We start from the raw sequence: 13,735 nt of genomic DNA on the forward strand, positions 1-13,735 counted from the left end.
CAGGTGATCCAGAACAATCCTGGAATCGTTAAGGCTGTAAAAGCCCTCCAAGATCATGGAATCCAACTGTTCCCCCAGCGCTGCCAAGGCCACGACTGACCCATGTCCCCAAGTGCAACATCCACGTGGCTTTTAAATCCCTCCAGGGATGGGACTCCACCACTGCCTTGGGCTGCTGTGCTAGGGCTGGACCACCCTTTCCATGAAGAGTTTTCCCTAATATCCAACCAAACATCCACTGGTGTACCTTGAGGCTGTTTCCTAGCATCCTGTCCTGTGTTCCCTGAGAGCAGAGCCTGACCTCCCCTGGCTCCACCCTCCATTCAGGGAGTTGCAGAGCCAGAAGGTTCCCCCTGAGCCTCCTTTCTCCAGGCTGAGCCTCCCCAGCTCCCTCAGCAACTCTTCATCAGACTTGTGCTCCAGACTCTTCCTCACCTCCATTGCCCCTCTCTGGAAACACTTCAGCTCCTCAATGTCCTTCCTGAATTGAGGGACCCAGAACTGAACTTAGAATTTGAGGTGCCAAGTACAGGGAGAATATGTGGGTCCACATCTCATCAGCAAGTTTGGCTTTGGGCATCTTGACTTTGGAGCTCAAAACTTTGGCACTCACAGGTGGAAGAGGAAAAATGTGCCTTTTTTCATTCTCTGTCTGAACTAGGTGTGAAGGTTTATCGAGTTCAATTCTCTTGCAGTGCTCTCCAAGTCAATGCCAAGTCTAGGCACGGGCTGGCTCAGTAGCTGCTGGGCTCCTCTGCACGTTTCCCAGCAGAGTTGTGCAATGGATCTGATGTTTCTCAGCAACAGTGGTGGGGAATCTCTTCCTTTCTCAGGGCAAAATAGGCCTTACTAACACATCAGCCAAGATTTTATTGTAAAACCATGGAAGAGGGAGCCACGTGACCAGGGCTGTATGAATGACATTCCAGCCTGTAAATCCTCAGGCTGCAGACTCCCCACCCTGGTTTACAAGCTTTCCTACACCACGATCCTGGTGTTGGCTCGTGCTGGAAAACAGTAAAGCTGAGGCCACAGTCAGTTTACTACACCAGGTCCTGATATGCAAATCATGTCCTTTCCAAAGGGTTTTTACAGCAAGCTTGGTCTTGCCAGGTGCCACACACTCCCAGTTCCCATGAATTTCAGAGGAAGCTCTTGGCAGCACACAGAACTTGGCTCATGCCATATGAAGGAATGTCTCAGCATCTGTGGCACTTGGATTAGCAGGTTCTGCTCTGCCAAGCAGAGCCAAAGCCGACTCCTGACACCTTTGATTAGACCAGCCTTAATCTAATTAACATTGCCTAATAAAAAAAATTCTATCTGTGGTCATTGACCTTCAAGAAATTCCAATTTCTACGCTGCAATGTAGAAGCTATGTGCTCTTTGCAGGGCAAGGATTCGGGTGCAATTCCAATTCCTCAGGACTTCTGTGTGTTTCTCATTATTATATGCTGTACACAGTGTCTTTAGGACATTGATTATCTTAGGAAGAAAGCATTCCACAAAAAGAAGGGTTCTAATTGCTCGTATGTTTGTTTTCTTTCATTTAAAAGTCAGACTCCTGCAGAGACCAAAGGTACATCTTAAAAGCACAGGTTTTGTGTGTGAGACCCAGACAAGTGATGATTTTTTTTTGTAATTAGCCCTATTACTGCAATTTCTATATGGATTTCTAAAGCCACCCACTGTGTTATTTCCTGCTGGTGTTTCACAGAAGTTGCATGACATGAAAAAAATCAGCATTTTACCAACAGTGATGCTGGGCTGTCTTTCCATGGGCGTTTCTCTCTGCCAAAGGGCAAATCTGGAAGTGAAAATGTGGAGATGGGATGGGAAAAAAAGCAGTGTCTCAGCATCACAGGATCAGTTTGAAAAGCCTGCTTTTAATGATGCTTGTAAGGAGCCACAGGGAACAGGAATCTTAAATGTCTGATCCCTCCATCACGTCCTTTTGGACAGTGTTGGATGCACAGTCACCACAGATGGGTTCCAAATGCTTGGGATGGTCTTGCTGCAGAAAAACTAGCAAACTCCAATAAAAAAATAAAACAAAATAGGCTCCTAAGGCAGTTATTTGAACACTTGGCAGCTTTTTATCAATCAGTATTTATCCAACACAGAAATGCAGCCAGCTCAGCTGTACTGACACATGTCTGAACTCGCTTTTTGTGGAGCATGGACACAGTTGTGCCTCCCCCGAGCTGGCTGGAAGGTCTGTGCATTAATCTCTCTCCCCAGCATTAATGTTCTCCTCCTGCCAAGAGGGCCAGGAGCAAGGCTGCAGGAGACATGAGACCTTTCCATCAGCCCTTTCCTGCAGTGCTGTTTTCATCACGGTGATTTTTCCCTGCTCCTTCCTTAAGAGGGGCCCTGGAGACAGATGTGAGAGAGGGAACAGCAGTTATCTGGCTTGGGGACACCTTCTGATCTAGATTCACATCCAGGCTCTGCCAGAGCCCCGTGTGCCCTCCCACAAACCATTTGATTATTCAGTGCTTCACTTTACTCTCTGCCAACATGTTAAAGCACTTCATTTTCCTTGATTTTTTTCAGTTTCTCCTCAGAGTTGGCACATTTCAGGGAGCAAACATGGTTGCACTTCTCTGGCACCACACCCAGCACAGTGATCCCCTGTCCTGTTTAATGCCTTTAAATTATACCTAATCATATTTATTAAGAGCTATTAAAGCCTCCTGAACATTCTAGATATGTTTTATTTTGATCAGGTGTTTCTGGATCACCAGGTATGTTGTTGCTGAAAGGGGGGGGAAGGATGATCTGAAATAAATGAGCCTCACTATGTGCAAATCAAACTGTGACGCAAAAACCATTCCAGATCTTAAAAAACAATTAACCCAGGCTGAAATCAACCCAGAAGGAAGCTTGAATTTCCAAAATTTGCTGCCTTGAGCTGTCTTTCTACACACACCAATGTAGCCCTGATGAGTTGCTGTGGTGTTAGGAAGGACCAGACTGTCTGGAGATGGTTTTTGTGATCTGTGCTGCTCTGCAGCATAAAGAGGTTTGTTTTCACGGTGGCTGTGCATTTCTCTATCCTGCTGTTCCCTGGCTCCGAGGGCCAGCGTGGTGCCTGCCAGCTCCCAGGGGAGCCCTCCTTCCTCCTGGGCTCCTTCACCTCATCTCCCAGGAGTGGGGGCAGTGGGAGGGCTGGGTGCTATGTGGGGAAATCCCTCCTCCACCAGTTTCATGCCTCCAGGGCGCTGGAGTGGGGGTGGCTGCAAAGGGCCTGCTCTGATTTTTGCAGTGTAGGTGGAAGAAAACCCACAGCAAGGTTGGGTGAAGGAGAGAGAAAAGACCCCATGTCATCTTCCCACCCCTGGAGGTGTTCAAGGCCAGGCTGCAAGGGGCTTGGAGCAACCTGGTCTAGTGGAAGGTGTCCCTGCGCATGGCAGGGGCTCAAAGTGGGGTGATCTTTAAGATCCTTTCCATCCCAAGCCATTCTGTGATTCTGTGATTGTATGACCTTCAGGGTGAAGGGGGCAGCTGCTCAAGGTGCCAGCAGGTATCAACAGCTGAGTAAAATGAATAAAGCAAGAGCAAACAGAAGCTGCTGGAAAGGCTCCTGCTTCCTCGACTGAATCAAATCCTTAGAGAAGCTCACTAATGAATGCACATCAAGTCAAAGAATCCTTCCACTCCAGCGCTACCGACTGGTTTATAACAGGCAGCAGGTGAAAGCAAGGACCTTCTCCTGTCTGCTGTGAGCAAAGAGTTCTCAAGCTGAGCTGTTGGAGTGAACCCATGAAGGGGTCGAGCTGCTTGTCAGAGGATGAGGCCACCCCCAAAAGCAGGAGCAGCAGCCTATGGCACTGGGAGCGCAGTGTTTTGTTCATGCTGAGCACAGACACAGAGATGGGTATTGTTCACCAGCACCCCATGAGCCGAAACATCCACAAGCCACATAAAGAGAAAAAGCTGGATGTGAGAAAAAGGGAAGCAGCATGGCCCTCAGAGAAAGTCACAAGGCGGAGGGATGTTTTTCCTAAGTTTGGATGGGATAAATGAGCTTGAGCAGACCACAAAAATGAGGAAAAACTCCTTGGCAAAGGTCTTTCTCACCAGCGTTCGCCATGATGTGACCAATAAAGGGGGAGGGATAATGTGCTTGCAATATCTGCATTTGCTTTGTTTAACTGACAGAGGCTCCACAGAAAAAAATGTCCAGATCCCTGGCTTTCCACAGGCAGTACATGCAATAGGCTCTTCCTTTTTTTTTTTTTTGCAAAAAAGATGTGGCGAAAGCAAGGTAAAGTAGATAGAAAAGATGAATTAAAATAGAAATCACTTCTTGATTTCAACTGTCATTTATGATTTGGCCGCTGAGAAAAACAGATACTCTTCCCATCTTATCAGCAGCGCTGAAACCTGCCACATTTTTGCTGGCTTTGGCCTCTTTCCTTTGGGTATTGCTTTTCCAGCATCCAAAACAGTTACAAAAGCTACAACAGTTGGAAAATGTGGATTCTTGGCTGGCTTTGCTAAGCCTTGAGAAAGGAGAGAACAGAAGCATATGGAATTGATGGAGAATAAGAAAAAACCTTACAAGACTAGTAGCAATCATAGAATTCTAGAATGATTTGGGTTGGAAGGGATCTTAAAGACTATTTCATTCTACCCCCCTGGCATGGGCAGGGACACCTTCCACTAGCCCAGGTTGCTCCAAGCCCTGTCCAGCCTGGCCTTGGACACTTCCAGGGATCCAGGGGCAGCCGCAGCTTCTCTGGGCAACCTGTGCCAGGGCCTCACCACCTTCACAGCCAACAATTCCTTCCCAACATCCCACCTATCCCTGCCCTCTGGCAGTGGGAAGCCATTCCTCCTTGTCCTGTCCCTCCAGGCCCTTGTCCCAAGTCCCTCTCCAGCTCTCTTGGAGCACCTCTAGGCACTGGAAAGGGCTCTAAGGTCTCCCAGGAGCCTTCTCATCTCCAGGCTCAACAACCTCAATTCTCACAGCCTTTCCTCATAGCAGAGGTGCTCCAGCCCTCTGATCACCTTTGTGGCCTCCTCCGGACTCGCTCCAACAGCTCCGTGTCCTTCCTGTGCTGGGGACTCCAGAGCTGGGGGCAGCAGTGCAGGTGAGGCCTCACCAGAGCAGAGTGAAGGGGCTCTCTTGGAGCACAAGGGGAAGTTGTGCCTCTCATTTTGAGCTGTGTTGAGGTCATAGAAGAGGCAGCAGGAAGGAGAGACACTTGTGCTTGGTGACTCTTACTGGGGTCTCTCTCAGATACGAGGCAGTGAAAGGTCCAGTACTGGCACCTTGACACTCGTTATGGGCCCAAGACTTCACGGATGTGGAAACCACGATGACAAAGCCTGTCCACTGCCATCCTGCCTCCCACCAGAAATGTCCTCTTTATTTTCTTAAGGATCTGAACAGGAAATTAGGGACAAATAGACCCTCTGCTTGGAGTTTTCTCTGCCCAGAGAGCTTAACTGCAGCATATCCACTTTGTCTGACTGTGCTTTACCTCCCCAGCACACAACCTGGAATCCTGGCCGCCCACTCAGGCCAGGAGGGGTTAGAATACAGCACATGGTTCTGATTTTTCTCTGCCTCCTCCATCTCCCATCAGGAACTGCTGACTTAAAATGACTGTAAAAAGAAGACAGGGCATGGGACATCACTGCCTGAATACAGATGTTCACATCGTTAAACCTGTCATTACTCTGCTGCTCAGTGAGCCGATGGCAGTGCTGACACCAGCTTTGGATGTGTGAAACTGTTACCAGAACCTCCCTCATGAAATACAAATCCTGTGCAATAACCAGGTCCCAATAATCCTGTGCAATAACAAAGTCCCACAGCACAAACAAACCCTCAGATCAGGGCGTGGAATCAGATGCAGTGAGAGTGACACCAAAAGTTTGCCTCTCCCTCACCCACCCAAAATGCCATATCTGTTCTGAACCAATATGGGAGGGCAGCTGCCTCTTTTCCAGTGCAAGCACCTGTTTGGGGATTAGGGAAAGGATCATTAAAGACAACACTGGCTTGCAGATCCACCCATTCCAGCCTGCTGCACATGTATATGACTGTAAGCTTCTAACTCACACAGTTCACCTGGGGTGAGAGGGCTACCGTGACCTGGGGCTTAAATAACCACCCAGCCTTTCCCTGGAAGCCTTTGGAATACTCTGGAAAGGGGTATGATTCAACCTTCTGAAAACACTCTGACAGGTTTTGGTTACTGCATTTATGCCAGCCCAGGCACAGATCCACAGGTCAGAAGCAGGAGGAATCCAGTCCCCTGTGCAGCCACATTGTCCCCAGCAATGGCACCCAGGCAGGAGGTGATGGAAATATTTATATGTCGCCATGCATTATATAAATGGACATTTTTGGCACTGTACATTGATGTAAGTGAATGCAAATTGATGAGAGGCAAAAGGTTTGTTTCATGGCTAGATGGTTGTCTACCTCTGCAAAGAGACGGGGGAAATTTCTTCGAGTGGCCTTTTAAATAATCCAAGTCCTTGGAAGTTTTCTACCACAGTCAGGTTTCCTACCAGAGTCAGACTTTCTACCACAGGGAGATTTTCCACACCAGATGCTTGTTCTTTTTTTTTCTTTTTGATCCCCCTGTAGCATATGAACACAGATGGTCTTGTTTCAGCCAATAAGATCTTGGAAAATGTGAAAGCTAAATAATTTAACTGGAAAGAGCTCTCTCTCCGAGGCCCCTCTCCTGACTTTCCTTGCCAGGCTCTTTACTACTTGCTAAAATAGAACTTCCACTATAAATAGGAAGATCTCCTGCCTGCCCCACTGGCCTGGCTGTAGGAACAGTTGGCTTTCAGTCCCTCTCAAAACTACAGTTCAATCCATCTTCCTGCAGTGACACCAAACAGATCTTCTAACGGTGCGTCAGAGGAGAAGTGAATAAATCTGGTGCTGGAGGCAGAACAAAATATCTGGAATATTCAGCAAGGAGCAAACCCAGAGTGTCCCGAGACCCACAGAAATTGGGGTCTATTGATGAAAGCACTTCCACACAATGAATAAAATGTGGTGTATTTATAGCTGGAATGTGGTCCTGGCTGTCACCTGACCGTCCGACAGCCCCAGACAGATGACAGCATGGTGACTTTGGCTGCCGTGGCTGCCTTCCACAACCCTCTGCACAGGGACACAGCACAGCCACAGGCAGCGACGATCCCATTTTACCTACTAAAACACGAGTCACGAGGACATTCCCTCAGGAATCAGATGATCCGAGGTCACTCACCTACTATCAGGTGACATCCTACAAAGACGTAACGTCTGCCCCTCTGCAGATACGTGCAGGCTTAAAGGTCTTCTCAGTCAGACACTATTTCAGTCGGGCATTTAAGAAATTATCTGACTTTATGCGAATATTTCCACTGCTGCTCTCATGCTGGGAGTTAAGTATGTCCCTCAGTACTTCCATCAAGGATGTGATGACGAGCACTGCTACTATGCTTTCCTAGAACAGCCTGTACAACAAGGACTAGGGAATATATTTTATATCTCTTATGATTCATCGTGTGGAACAGTCACCTCAGGTTTGAGCCAGAAATACATCCAGTGGATTGGGATCAATTGACAATAATAAACGTTTGGGAGGGGAAAGGCTGAACCCCAGAGAGCTGGGGAATTTTTAACCCTGCTGAAATCAATGGCAATACTCACGGTGGTGTCAGTAAGGCCAGGATTTCACACACGATCACACTGACAGTGACCTCAAAGTCACTTTTAGTGCCAAGTGTTCCCAAGGTCCTGCAATTCCAGCACTGCTTTTGGGTGTTATTATGAGACAAAACATTTGAGTGTAACCCTCCAGGCCTCGTGACTCTGGCCCTGAGGGCATTAAAGTTTCTTTTTTCCTCATTTGACCCTGCTCTCTAGATCCTCAGCTGTGAACTCTAGCACAGACCCACACCCCTACAAAACCCTCCCCTCCCTGGCCCTGCGTCCCGCAACCATCTCCCAAGTGAATTTTTCTTTGTTCCTTTTTAATCTCTACTTGCAGAAGTTTTCCACAACTAATAACCACCTCTTGTTCTTGGCTTTTTCAGTCACTCACCAGATGGGGAGTTCTGTGCAGGATAAAGGGTTTTTCATTTTCCTTTGTGGTGAAAAATGCTCTGTGCTTCACATCTTTTCAGATGCCCAACAGCAAGGTGGGTGGGAGAGACAGTGACCTCTTACTCTTTGCCTCAGCATTTACAAAAAGGAACCAGCTTTCCATTTTCCCAAAGTTCTGTGACGGTCTCCTCCAGAGGGACTTTCTGCTTTGCCTCTTGGCTCAGTGGTTGGCACAGTAAGAATAGAGAGTCCTTGTTTCCAGCTTTGATCCTGTCAATTCCACAGTCAACACTGACCAGAATGTTACACAACATCCCTCTCTTTGTCCTTACAAAACTATCTGTGTCAACTTCATTTACTGTTCTTGGATCTACAAAACTAATTTGCCCCTTGTGTGCCCACACTCTCAGTATCTCCTTTGGAAGAAAAACAACAACAACAACAGCAACAACAAACATGGGAAGAAATAAGCTTACTCTCAGATTTTATTTTTATGGCTTTGTCTAAATGAAGGACTTGGAGAACGTGGAGCTTCAAGGAATTTTTCAAAGAATTTCTGCATCCTGTCACGACTGGTTGAAAACACCAGAAGTACCTTTTCACCACTATTTTCATCCATCTACTCTCTATCCCTAGCAAGGGAAATAAATCAATGATAGCAATCCCTCTAACACTGGGAACTGTCCCAATCCCAGAGCCAAGAGACACGTGACAAAACCCACTTGGAAGAGTAATTTGTAAGGAAGGGACGTATTTTAGAAATGAGATGTCATCATTTAAGGGACAGTGTGTACACAGGGCAGCTGCTGGCATCTTGGAGACTGGCTACATCAATGTTCTGTGAGAAGTACCTGGGTTTGCAGGACTTTAAGTATCTGAAGGAGGGTGTCAGAGGATGGACCAGGCTCTGCTCAGGATGCCCAGCAATAGGACGAAAGGAATGGGCACAAACTGGTGCCCAGAAGTTCCATCTGAACCTGAGGAAGAACCTTTTTCCTGTGAAGTGACTGAGCACTGAACAGATTATCCAGAGAGGATATGGATAGTCTCCCTCACAGGAGATATTCCAGAACTGTCTGGACACAACCCTGTGCCATGTGCTCTGGGATGGCCCTGCTGGAGCAGGGAGGTGGGACCAGATGACCCACTGTGGTCCCTTCCAACCTGACCCATTCTGTGATTCTGTCACTCTCCCTGGTGCAGGACACACATCTCAAATGGCAAACACATTTATGAGAGAGATATTTTAACCACCTCTCTGAGCCTACCTTGCAGCTAACTTTTCTTTAACACTCCCCAGAAGAATGCTGAAGGAGTCTTGGCTAAAAGATTGAGCACAGTCCCTCCATTTGATGCTATTACATCTTTTACGTCTTTGCCCCCTTGATTCCAGGGGGATGTGTGCAGGGTCGGGATTTTTGGGAGCAATAATTAATCTCCCATATCTCCCCGACAATATCATTTTCTAGACTCACCATCAGAAACCCTTCCCTTATCCCATCAACTTTGTCATATTCAACAGGTTACTCCACTTTCATTCTTTCCTGCAAGGACAAAGTCCATACCCATGGAGATGCAGAGGGAGATAAGAGGAGCCTGGAGGAGATGTGGGGGCTGAGCCCACACCAGCAGAATGGCTCCAGTTCAGTCTTTTTTTTTTGCCAGCACCACCAGCAACCTGCCTGTGCCTGGCTTTCTGTGAGTCTCACCCACACAAAGGTGAACACTTCACACCAGGACTTCGCCAGATCAAAGCCTGAAAGGGTAAATATTTCTGTCAGGGATCATTACTTTGCTTTCTTCCTTTGTTTGCCCTGGAACAATGTGGGGAGGGAAAAAAGAAGGCAGAAGAAGTCTGTACAATTTAACAATGCTGCATTGAGAGAGACAATATCTGACATCACAGAAATGACCCTCTCCTTGCTCCCCAATTCTTGTCTTTTAGAGAGAGGGGGACATTCTTCTGCTTCTTGCAGCAGGGGTGAAGGAATGTGGATCTGTGGCTTTGGAATAACATTTTAGATCTAGTGAAAGGCACTTTGACCTTGGCATAAGAACTGTACCAATAGTGCTGGTGTTCAAGGAAAAGAAAAACATCAAAAACCAGACAAGCCTCCCATGTCTGACAATAGGGAAAACACTCACAAATGGGATTTTTAAGCCAGTTGAACAATATCTCTTCTAAAAAAGCCACAGAGTTAATGTCCCCTGTGCAGAAAATATTTTAGAGCTCTGCTTAATTTGATGAACAGTATTTTAGCAGAGTCCAATTACTAATACTCCCTGTGTTTCCAAATATATTTGGGTACCTGTAAAACTGGAAAAAAAAAAAAAAATTACACAAAACCAAACAAAAAACTAAAGCAGAAGTGTTTGATAAATATTTCCTGTCTGTATTTGGGACAAAGTTAAATGTCATTTCCAGAGTGCCATTTCCATGTTATATAATGATGATGAAATGATTCCTATCCAAGCAACTTAAAAAAGAACATCAAAAGCACCACTAACATTTTAAAAACAGCAGGTCTAGAGGATGGTGTGTCATCATTTTAAGAGCTGGTTCTTCAGATGACTGTTCTCACACAAGGTGGGAATGTGAGAGTTTATAAACAGCCCAGGAGACCATTTCTAAGGAGAAAAACAGCTTTGTGTCAATATTTGAAGAGCGTGACTAAGGGAAGTGCAGGTAATTTCAGTCTGGCGAGTCCAACATCGCTCCTGACCTGGCTGTAAGGAAGTGGTTTGCACCAGTTAATAAGGAGATGGAGAGTGGGGATGTAATGGAACAGCAATCAGCAGTTTTTGTGGGAAATGGTTCCTGTCAAAGAACAAACTTCATCTTGTTCTTTAATAAAATCACGAGTACAGCTGATAGCAGGAACGGTGTTGACTCAGTGCTGTGCAGTACAAAAAAAATACATACAAAATCAATACGAGTGCATAACAAATGGTTTAAAAATAGCTGTTGGAAAGATCTTAAAATGGCTTTGTAATAAAGGATTCATCAATGAATAAAAGCTGCTTCTAATGGACTCTTGCAGGCACTTGCACTTGTGCTACTCACTGTGCTGCAAGAAAACACAAGATGATCACATCATTTGCAAACTGTGAGAGTTTCAAAACTGTTAAGTAGTTTCATTACTTAAAATTGCACTGATGGGAGTAGCTCGTCTTGTAAACAAAGACTGATGGGATGAGGGTAATCACGAGAACTTGGTAACGTGAGTTTAGAATCACAAAATCATTACATATTATTATATCTACTTTCATGGTACCTTTTCCTCTTGGACAAAGGGAGGTCCTTGGGAGCTTGTCATGGTGCCTCTTAACTCTTTTCCAGGAAGTTCCCAAATGTATTAACTCTGCAGAAACAAAATATGGAGATATATATATATATATATCTCCATATATGTGTGTATGTGCATATACATATATAAATATAAATATATATATATATATATACATGTCTTCTGTGAAGGTCTCATGATAGAAGGATCACTGTATCCACCACCCTTAGGCATAGAATAGGATATCCTGAGTTGGAAGGGACCCACAAGGATCTGTATGGAAATTCACAGTGTTACATAAATAACATTTCAAAAGAAAGGTAAGTTAGCTTTAGAACTTCCACATTTATTCCACTGTAAGGAAACGCTCTTCCTCTGATGGTAAATGAAGTTTATATTTTTGGTCTTATTTTTAATTTCTTGTAACGCTGCAGTGATGGAACTTGAGTCCTGTGTCATGCCAGAAACTTTCAAGCTGCTCCACATCTGTGAGCTCAGAGCTGCTAACAGAAAAAAAGGAGGAAATACTCCATTTTTGACCTCAAATGAGAGAGGTCTGGGCTCACAAATTTCTTCACAGAAGGGTAACTAAATGGTCTTTAAGATCCCTTCCAGCCCAAACCATTCTGTGATTCCATAATCTGAAAGAATATATAAAATAAGTAAAGAAAATTTGAAGTGCCCCTTCTTCATTTGGACAATCTTCCCTGGATGTCAGACAAGGAGCAAAAGGAGGGAGAATTTGAGTAGGATGATATGAAGGGTGAAACACTTGCTGAAGGAGAGAAGATGGTGAAATCCCACTGGCTTTGACGGAAACAGGGATAAAAAGTCAGAATCCTACAATCTGTGTCTACAAAGCAATCTACGAGATAGCTAACGTTCCCTTTTTCTTCCCCACTGTGGAGAAAAATCTGGGACAAGGCTTCAGAGTGAAATTACCCTGTGCAGTTCATTAGAAATGCAAAAGATAAGTCAAACAAACAGATCCTATCCCTTTTGGTAGAGCAATGGGACCAAACACCCCAGCACAGCCTCCTCCCCTGGCTTCTTGTTTGTTCCTTGTTTATCTCCTCTCTTTTTCCTCTGTTTCTCCAAACATGCAGAAAGCTCCTGTGGTTGAATTAACAATGTTCTTGGAGCTTTAAGGATTGAAGAGTGCTGCTGATGCATCCAAGGATCCATGTGCAGCCTTTCAGCAGGATTTTAATGACTCAGGGAAACACCATTCCAGCAGCAGCGAACACTTCTAAAAGCTTCACCTTCCCTTCCAGCCTGAACTCAATCTGGCCTCTCTCTAGGTTTTAACACACTCCATTAACAGGATTCCCCAGCTGAAAGCAGACATAGGAGGTAGGCCACAAGCCTATTTTTGGACATCCAACCCCATGCAATGCACAGAAGTTCCCTTGTCAGTGCAGACTGTAGGATGGAGACAGGCAGAATGTGTAGGAGAAGGGGGAATCAGGGAACACATGCTCTGTACTCTGGGTTTTTTCCTCCCACAACGGACACTGGGACTGTGAGGGGGGGTTGCTGTAAATCCAGAAGGAGAATGACACACACAGACATTTAGGGGTGTGGCACACAAATGTATCCGATACTCACACACACACACAACCCTTTCAGGTGGGGTGAAAAACCCCACCATCCCCCACAGGCCTGCACAGGCAGTTGGGTGCTTTGAGTAATTCACAGGCAGAGGTGACATCCAGTCATCCCCCTTCCCCTGCCCTTGCCTTAGGAAAAAGCGTGTGTGTGTGAGTGTGAAGGTGGGGTTGGAGGTACAATCATCACACAGCCACAACCCCTGTCAGGCTGTTGGTCACAACAACGCCCTGGAGTGCCACAGCCTTGAGGCAGAGTGGCTGGAAAGCTGTCCAGTGGGAAAGGACCTGGGGGTGCTGGTTGACAGCAGCTGAATATGAGCCCAGGTGTGCCCAGGTGGGCAAGAAGGCCAATGGCATCCTGGCTTGGACCAGGAATAGTGTGGCCAGCAGAACCAGGGCAGTGATTGTCCCCCTGTTCTCGGCACTGGTGAGGCCACATCTCAAATCCTAGTTTTTTTGGGCCCCTCACGACAGGGAAGCCATTTTAGTGCTGGAGCATGTCCAGGGAAAGGAACGGAGCTGGGGAAGGGTCTGGAGCACAAGTCTGATGAAGAGCAGCTGAGGGAGCTGGGGAGGCTCAGCCTGGAGAAAAGGAGGCTCAGGGGGGGAACTTCTCACTCTCTGCAACAGGAGGGTGGAGCCAGTAGGGGTTGGGATCTTAGGCAACTAGTGGAAGGACAAGAGGAAACAGCTTCAAGCTGCATGAGGGAAGGTTTAGGTTGGACATCAGGAAGAATTTCTTCATGGAAAGGGTTGTTAAGCACTGG

General features: G+C 46.2%; 1 long non-coding RNA gene across 1 annotated transcript; it reads right to left on the bottom strand.

Moving 5' to 3' along the window:
- Positions 1–8,366: 8,366 nt before the first annotated feature.
- LOC108502500 lies at positions 8,367–11,435 on the bottom strand. Its single transcript, XR_001876501.1, has 3 exons — positions 11,347–11,435; positions 10,580–10,699; positions 8,367–8,703 (listed from the first exon to the last, which is right to left on the bottom strand). It is a non-coding gene; the product is annotated as an uncharacterized LOC108502500 (long non-coding RNA).
- Positions 11,436–13,735: the final 2,300 nt, after the last annotated feature.

This window comes from Lepidothrix coronata, unplaced genomic scaffold (assembly GCF_001604755.1).
Source record: "Lepidothrix coronata isolate B3197 unplaced genomic scaffold, Lepidothrix_coronata-1.0 Scaffold119, whole genome shotgun sequence".
NCBI lineage: Eukaryota > Metazoa > Chordata > Aves > Passeriformes > Pipridae > Lepidothrix > Lepidothrix coronata.